Raw genomic sequence first — 9,336 nt, forward strand, 5'->3', positions numbered from 1 at the left:
TCTATGCATTGTATGGGATTCCAACCCACGATCCTGGCCTCCGAGCTAACGAAAATTGTACATGCCTTAGACTGCACGGCCACCGTGACCGGCCAGTAATTTTTTATCTGGGAAATTTTATGTGCTGGCTGAACAGTTCTTCGGATAACAGGCTCTTCGATGTAAATCATACATACACCATTGTATCACTATTGTATCAAATAATATTTATTGCCAAAAGGCTTATGTTTTCACTCCGCCAGAAGTTAAGGTTCTCATATCTGTGGGGTTACATTCCACTGTTTGCAAACTGTAAATTCCCACAAGGTGAATCAGCAAATATGCTTCATTTTTACCTATAATCAGTTTTGGTATCCGTCCATTTCTCTATCCATCTGTCTATCGATCCACCTCTCCATCTATTCATCAACCATCCAACTCTCTATCCACCTATCTATTTATCTATACATCCATCAATGTCTATCTATACATAAATGCCTCTAGAGCCTTTCTGTTGAAACTTGGCCGCTTATCAGTTCCTTCATCTTTTACACAGTCCGTAGGACCCCTCTGACGGGGGATCGGCCCGTCGCAAGGCCACTATCTGAATACACATGACAGCCCAAACACAGAGTAAACGCACAGACATCCATGACTCAAGTGGAATTCGAACCTACTATCCCAGTGTTCGAGCGAGCGAAGACAATTCATGCCCTAGGTCGCGCGGCCACTGTGATCGGCACCATTCGGAACTATGAACCTATATTCTACCTATGTCAGAATCATGTGATTTCTTTTTCGAAAATATAATTATATGCATAATTAGAAGAACGTATGGGGATTTGAAATTTCACGAGATCAGTCCGATTAAATTGGTCAGGAATCCGTTTCTTCAGTTTTAATGTGAGCATATTTCTTGATATGGAATATCCTACGCTTCTCTGGCTTCCAATTAATGTTAATGGGGGGCTAGTTCTTTGTACAAGAAACGGCAGTAACATGAAGCTGGGCATTCAAACGTAGAATAAGTTTTCAAGTGATGAAGACTCTACTTGCTCTTACGGAACCATAAATTTGATCACCCCGAACAGAGAAGACCGGCATTGAATCTTGTGTCACACCAGTTCACTTCTTGCAACAAATACGTATTTCTTATTATGAATTTTAATATTTTCCTGCTGTTTCCTATCGTGTGGTAACATAATTCTGTAACTGAAACTTTCCTTAGGATAGTCGATATGTTCACATCGTATTTACTGACGTTCCTTTTTTTTAATATTATCCTCTTATCTCTCACGTTCATGGGTACCACTCTTTACGCAAATGAAACCCAGTACCAGGTTATTTTATGAATGGTTTTGCCGATATTCGCAAATGTTTAGAATCATCTGTAATAAGGAACATTATCGAAGTTAGCAGTGTCACTGACTGTCCTTCACATAATTCCACGCAATAATTCAAGAAGTGCAAAGTCTAGAATTGACCAGAAACCAAGGAAGCATCCCACGCAGCTCAATCCACCTCCCAGAAGACAATGCAGAGAATTTCATACTGCAATGGAATATCCCTAATTAAATTTAAAATGTTTAAATTCGCTTAGTGTGGGGTGGAGTCCAACTGGATTTACTCGGCACGGCGGCCACTGATTGGCCTATTGTAGCCTGCCCCGGGTGATTATGATGATGGAGCATTTGGTGGAATGAAGATTGGTAGGGGAACCGAAGTACTGAGAGAAAACCCGCCCCAGCGCCACTTTGTCCACCACAAATCCCACTTGACCAGACCAGGGATCGAACCCGGGCCGCCGCGGTGGGAAGCCAGCGACTAACCCCTTGAGCTATTGCGCGGCCCATAGGATTATTTAAGTTGAGGGTCTCTCAACAGTGACTCATTGTAAAAGATAAAATTATTCTTGTGCTGGATTATCTAAGAACCACGCCATGAAATTGCTTGTGGAAGCGGAGGTATAGCTCCACCATTCTTGACTTCGGCACTAGAACGAGAAGAGTGACCAGCTTCGTTCTTCAGCCGTTTTACCCCCGGGCAAAGAGCCCCCTACATCAATTGGATTCGAGGTTTAGTGGGCCCCAGAATCGGTCTGGACACTGTGGAGCAGAGAAAAATCTCTTTCCCTTGCCTGGAATCGAAAAACTTTCTTCCCGTATGTACGAAACTATTTCAGCCTACCTTAAATTTGTAACATATCTAAATATATACTTGCAAACACTGTAGACTCCACAAAGAATAATATTTCATGTGGTCTGCTCTGTAACAATCAGAATCACATCTTAAATTTTGGCGAATTTTTCTCATATTTGAAAATAGCTTGTATATTGTGACACTAGTCACTAATACGTTTTTTTTCACATATTTATTATACATAATCTGAAGAATCTACAACAAATGTGTATGTTCAACAAGTACTGGCTCCTGAACGAGTTTTCCCAGTGGCGTGACTCATATTTTTTCACTTACGTATCATTTTAATTCTTGTATTGGGGTCTTACTCAGGTCTGTTTGGTAGAATTAGGACGGTATCTTCCCATTGTATTTGTAGTTTCGTTATTATCTAATCCATGTGACAATACTATCAGTCTTCATATGCTGGAGCTATGCCTAACGAGCTTCCCGCTGACATAAAATATGTACTTATCTGAGCATTAAAAAAAACAGCTCACTTAATATCTTCATAGTGATAAAGGGCGCTCATATGAAAATGCCTTAGCACCTTATCATAGGTCACATGATATATTTTCCAATACCGTACACGACTATCTAACATACTGCCTTCTACTCTTATGCAATTAATGAAGTCAGCGTCACGAAATTATAAATGTACTAACTCCTTTTATGGACACGCTGTAATATAAAACAACTTGAGAATATGTATAAATTATCCACTTCCTTCTTTTTCAATTCTCCCTCCATTTCGGTTCCTTAAATCAAACGCTCTCGTCTTGTTCCCCTCTTGGATCTTCTAAAATACCAAGGTCCCCTTGTTTCTCACCTTTTATTATCCTAAGGGGGTTGACAAAAATTATTTTTAATTTATTAACCAAATTAATGAACAACGTTTCCAATGAATGCATTACTTTTGAATTACAAAATAAAGACCAATTGGTGAAAAAGCAAATTTAATCATCGGGACGGGAATGATGACCAGCTCTCTCTCTCTCTCTCTCTCTGTCTATGGTTCAACAGTCCTTTGGACCTTGGCCGCTTTTTCAGGTTCTTAATCCTATACACAGCCGGTGGGACTCCTTGGACGAGGGATCAGCCCGTCGCAAGGCCGCTACCTACACACAGAACAACACAAACACAGAATAAACGCACACAGATATTCATGTCTTGATTGGGAATTGGACCCACTATCCCTGCTTTCAAGCGACCGAAGACAGTTCATGCCTTAGACCGCGCGGCCACTGTGAGCTTCAATGATGGTGATAATCTTCTAAAATTATGATAACATAATTAACTAGGTGTTCCGGTTTGTTTGCTCACAATCCAATCATAATATCCAATACTTAAAAAATCTCCGTAGCTTTAGTCCGCAAGCGAACTATACCGACCGAGCTACAGCCGCTTGTCGGTGAAGTTAGTGCCTACTTTAGCGGATAGAGAGTGTCGCGTGGTCAGTGCAACAAATCCCCACGGCCATTAATTTCGGTTTTATAGACAGACTCTTATAATTTTCCATTCAAATAGCTCCTCAGTTATCATGACGAAGCTAAGTGGTCCCCGTTCCAGACCCAGTAATTCTTAGAATATCTGGTAGCCCCGGCAATCGAGCCCGAGATCTCTGGATGTGTAGCCAGGAACTCTGATCATTAGACCACAGAGGCGGTCATCCAATACTGAAACAATATAAAATTCGAGACAGTAATGGTAGATCTGCAGCCGACAGAATTATTACTACCTGCAACCAGTGCGTGCTGCGCTCTATCTGCATATTCTGTTACCACAACCCTCATGCAGCATCATCACAATTTTATTGTGTACACAGGAAAAGGAAAGGTAAAGTTGTCCCTGTCCTTAATTAATTGAACACCTCACAGTTAAGACGTATGGGGAAGCGGAGGTATAGGTCCACCATTCTAGACCTCGGCACTAGATGGAGATTAGTGGTCAGATTCACGCCCCTGCCGCTTTAGCCCCTGGGAAAGAGTACACGGTTGTCATTGGATAGGATACTGGGTGAGCCCCAGGGTCGGTCTGGACCATCTGGACGATGTGGAGTAGAGAAAAATCCGTTGCGCCTACCGGGAATCGAACCTCTGTCGTCCAGCTACACCGACTGAGCTACCCCACCTCAATGCAGAGAGGTGTGTGGGGGAAACCAGATTAATTTATAATTATTAGGCTGTATGTGCTATTGGTAATGTTGTGGCACTGCTTTAATTTCATTTGTCGGAATACAGTGAACCACTTCTGGTGATTTTGGTGTACAGGGTCTTCCATCAAAAGTTAATTGCTAAATTACTCAACAAATTTTCCGTTTTTACGGAACCCGAAGGTTCTTTAACTACTACTGTAGGAGTATAATTTGTTTTCTTTACAAACTATATACACATATAAGCTAAGATAGAGAACAAACAGAAAAATGGAAAATTTACACAATTATAGGTTATACCCTTCACCTAATAATGTTAGGATGAGCCAATCAAGGAAGCTGAAATGAGTGGAATTTATGGTGTGCATGCCAGGGATAAGAATTGCGTGCTCAGCTTATAGGTGGAAAACCTCAAGCGAAGGGATATTTAGAATATTAAAGCATACGAGTAGTTGGATGAATGCTGTTATTATATTTCTGCTCTATTTATAGAAGCTGTCGGTAACTTGGACTACCTCTGTGGTCTAGTGCTCAGAGTTCTTGGCTACAGATCCAGAGGTCCCGGGTTCGATTCCTGGCTCTACCAGAATTTCTGAGAAGTAGTTGGTCTGGAACGGGGTCCACTCAGCATCACGAGGATAATTTAGGAGCCACTTGAATGGAAGAGTCGCGGCTCCGGTCTAGAAAACCGAGATTAACGGTCGTAAGGATCCGTTACAGTGACCACAAGACCTTTATCCGCAAAAGTAGGCACTAACTTCGCCGACAAGCGGCGGTCGCTAGGTCGGTATAGTTCGTTTGCGGACTACAAGTCACGGATTTCTTTTGTTTATTTTTGTCAGTAAATTGGACTACATGATGTCGGATATTTGGATAAGACCGAATAATGAATTGGAAAGGATGTGAAAAGAAGTGGCAGTAAGTTTATTTGAAAGTACTGTACCAGCACATGTTTGCAGGAAGAAAATTATGTCAGCGTAGGTGGCTTCTTGGCTTATATTCGAATCGGCCACATAAGATGAGACGAATATACAAGTATACAGGATTGGGAATTTAAGAAAAAATCAGTATCAATATACGTAATGCATAACTGGATGATTTATTATTACATAACTGACAGTGTATTCTCCTTTATTAAGTAATACGTACTACATATTTTCGAAATGTATATCTCTGTAGTTGTTGAAACGGGGTTTCGCCTCTTCTCAGGTCAATGTTTCTCAGCGTAGGTGAAGAGCTTCAGGTGGTGATGGCATAACGCGAAACTCATTTCGGTCCAATTACCGTCCTCATGGAGAAACTGAAACAGTAGGGGGGAGAGAAGTGGCCGTAGGAGCAGTAATTGCGACGGTTGCGACTGTCGAAGACCCTGGTTCAGCGGATGTTGAAGTCACTGTTGCCCTAGTTGAGCCGCAAAGGCGTTGTCCTGGGCCATCATGATGTCCCCGTGACTGGAAAGGGTAACGTGGTCCGTAGGCGGGATTTCTCCACCACTATTAAAAAAAAAAAAAAAGAGATTACAACGAAATTCAGGCATAATTTTCCAGTAATTCGTTTTGGATGGTATCGGGGCTCCAGATGCGTATGGAATTACACAGCCACCTTCCGGTTAATGGGGATCAGGGGAGGGTTCATTTTAGGTGATTCTTTATAAAGCAGAAAGAGCGGGTTATGTTGATGCCATGTCTTTCCCTCTGCATGTGACCTGCTTTAAGCAGGTAAACCGTTGAACATATATTTATATTTAATTACTATAAGGGAGATTTTAACTTATAGTTGTAAGGAAATTCACTAACTAAAGGTAGAGTCTGTGTATCCTTCAGCGTTTTTAATCCTTTCCCTTTTAGACATTTCCTGACCCGAGTCAGTATCTGTTTTCAACGCATACAATTTATCGTAGAATTATGCAGTTATGCGTTTCTATTTATATCGAAATCTATTAACATGATCTGATCTTTGTGTGGAACAATATGAATATAACTGGGTATCAGTACCTTCCTTTTAGTATGGGTCGAAAACTTAGAAGCTGAAAAAATATCAGGAAAAACTCTCAGAAATGGTTGCATGATTATTCGCTTTAGCTTAATTTTTTTGGAATAGGCTACAGAGACTGGCTTTCAAGTATGTTACTTAGACACTACAATTATAATAATAATAATAATATAGGGTGAAGGTACTTGCTACTGCAACCCTAAATATGAGTACTTAGCATCTTTCGAATGACACAAGTATCAAGTAAGTAAAGTAAAGTTATCCCTGTACCAGGCCGTGAAGGCCCATAGGGTTCTGAGACGCTGAGGGTCCCACATTATCTAGACAATCGGCTCAAAGATGGCGGTAAGGTTGACAGCCTTACGAGCCGGCCGCGCTTTGCTCCCCAGGAAAATTATTTAATTAATTCCTGGTACTCATTTCTGTTAGAGGCTGAATCAACTCCAGGGCCATAGTGCGGCTGGAAGAACCTCATCGGGATTTGAACCCGCGACCTTCCGGCTTGTAGTATAGCCCCTCAACCAACTACGCTACCCCGTGCCCCGGAAGTATCAAGTACTTTGATAAAAATCTGTCCCAGTGTTACTTTTTCCACGAAAAGTCCCATGTGGATTGTCCTGGGATTGAACCAGCGCCTTTGGGGTGTAACAATGAAGAGCAGTCTAAATAATATAGAATTAGATTTTAATGATCGGGAGCAAGGCAATGATATTCAAGCATGAAACGAGGCACTAAAAGATGATCAGGGACGTTCAATATGAGGCCTGCGGTTCGAAGCGAAGTTTCAGTTCAGAGGGCCCCGGAGTTTCAGAAATGTGTGCACAAACGTGAGTGTTCGCGTGATTTACACATCCGTTACTGTACGTAATACAGCGTAGTGGCACTGTGACCGAAGCTTCCTGCAGTTCGTTTCACCACGTTTGTCTGCATCTAAGTGCGTTAAGGTAAACCATCCACTTACGTAATGAGGCTTCGGAGCCGGAGATGCATTCGAACCTGCAAGTAAAGAAAACAAACAGGTAAACAAACGTTCGTGTGATTAATTATTGGGTTCTTAAAGGACTCCGTTCCAACTGCGCAGATTATTTAAATTCAAGTGGGAAGGGAAATTTATCGTGAAGGGCGAGGATCTAAGAATTAAAAGGAGAAAGACTTGCATATACTGTATGTACTATACCAGTTTGCAGAGTTCGAAGAAAAGCACAAAGAATTTCAGAAAATTTAGTAACTAGCCGAAATGAAAATTATGTGTCTCTCGAATATTAGCGATTTCTTCCGTTCAGATTTTCGGACTAAATTTTTGTATGTACTTCTGACCTCTGTCGTATGTACTGCACGTCTCAAACATACCACCCTTCTTGATTTGATTACCCTAATAGTATTTGGTGAGAAATACAAATTGGGAAACTCCTCATTGCGGAATTTTCTCTAGCTTCCTGTGTCTCACATCCAAGTATTCTCTTCAGCAATTGTATATTGTCTTCATGAGAAACTAGCGTAAATCTGCTTCACGAACACGGACCGCACAAAACACTGTTTCTCTGTTGCTGTGCAATTGTTGCGTTTGTGTCTGTTGGGATGCCCACGTGATCGATACTCAGTCATTGCATAGCAACGGCCGTTCTTTGCAAAGCCATTACTTAGCAACGGTTGTTGCATAGTTGCTTATTTCGCGGTCGTCGCCTAGCAACGGATCTACATGCCACAATAGTAATGTGCTTTTTATACAGTGAGGGTCGAGATTGTGTCATTCGTACCATTCGGACAGCTAAAGGAAATGTTGTAAATCTAGGCTAGGAGACCGGCCATACTGACAATGGTTTCCGTGATTCTTCTCAGGCCATCCGTACAAATAACATGGTATGCCTGAAATTAGGTAACTGCTGCTTCCTTCCACATCCTTTAAAATTAGCTATCACAAATCATTACATTAGTCGATGCTATGTACGAGTTTACTGAGTCAAGGAATTTATAAATTAAAAAAAAAAATAAAGACATATATGTGTGCTTTAAGCTAGAATTTAACCAAGACTTTCTGAAAGTGAAACATGAATGACCATCATTACAAATTGTGGATATACTTCTGTTACATGCATAAAATTGATTAGCTTGACTTCACGTTCTGTTCACAACTGTCACATTAAGCAAGAAGACACAGTATTAACTTCATAAAACGCCACTTTCGATTAACTTCCTCTGATAACCGTTACGAACAGTTAAACTTTCAATGTCAAAAGTGATGGTTATACTGATTATGACTGGGTTTCTAAATCCTCGTCAATGAAATCGGTGAGCTATATACAGATAAGGTTGGTTTTAATCCATTAGAGGCTGCATGAAATTCGGCCTGGTCGCGGTATCATTATAAACACGGATATGACTTAAATACTCATCAAAACTTCATTAAAATTATTATTCCTACCTGTGGAAATGAAAAGCAGTATAGCTACTACCAGCAGAAGAAACAAACCCTTTGTATTCATTTTGCTGCAGTCGTGTTTCTCCAACTTGTGTCTTCATTTTGCAACTTCGAATATTATATACTTACATACATACCTGACGTCATAATGCTGTATGTGCAATTTTCAGCTAAAAATCCCCTTTCAGTCCTAAACTACTTTGAAGGAAAAGTTTCCGCCAAACATTACTTTGACGTTAGTTAATTACCTTGTCAATATCTCACCCAAGTGGGGGGTAAATAGCTGAACACAGTGCGGCTTTGAGCCCTATTTTAAAACAATGTCATTTAAAATTAAATTTTTCCCTTCATGAGAATAGATTTTAGTTTATATTCCTCGTTTTTTATTATCATGTCTGTCTGTGTAAGCCGTGTACTTATGTACCCGTGTGGAGGCGGGGTCGAATATCTCCACCATGACCCTACGAGTCGTAGGAGGCGACGGGAAGTCTCAAATCTGAGACAGTAAAATATGGTCGCAAGTCCCAAGGGACTCGGACCCGAGAAAGACCGCGCTGGTAAGGACCAGCAGCATATATAAAAGACAGACCCGTCCTCTCGTCAGAGAGGGCGCCCC

The 9,336-nt window shown here is 41.1% G+C and overlaps 1 long non-coding RNA gene across 1 annotated transcript; it reads right to left on the reverse strand.

The window, feature by feature from the left end:
- Positions 1-5,385: 5,385 nt before the first annotated feature.
- On the reverse strand, positions 5,386-8,826 carry LOC111862616. The gene is made up of 3 exons (XR_002842457.1): positions 8,724-8,826; positions 7,263-7,297; positions 5,386-5,802 (listed from the first exon to the last, which is right to left on the reverse strand). It is a non-coding gene; the product is annotated as an uncharacterized LOC111862616 (long non-coding RNA).
- Between the last annotated feature and the right edge of the window lie 510 nt (positions 8,827-9,336).

This window comes from Cryptotermes secundus, unplaced genomic scaffold, assembly GCF_002891405.2.
Source record: "Cryptotermes secundus unplaced genomic scaffold, Csec_1.0 scaffold2451, whole genome shotgun sequence".
NCBI classification, from domain to species: domain Eukaryota; kingdom Metazoa; phylum Arthropoda; class Insecta; order Blattodea; family Kalotermitidae; genus Cryptotermes; species Cryptotermes secundus.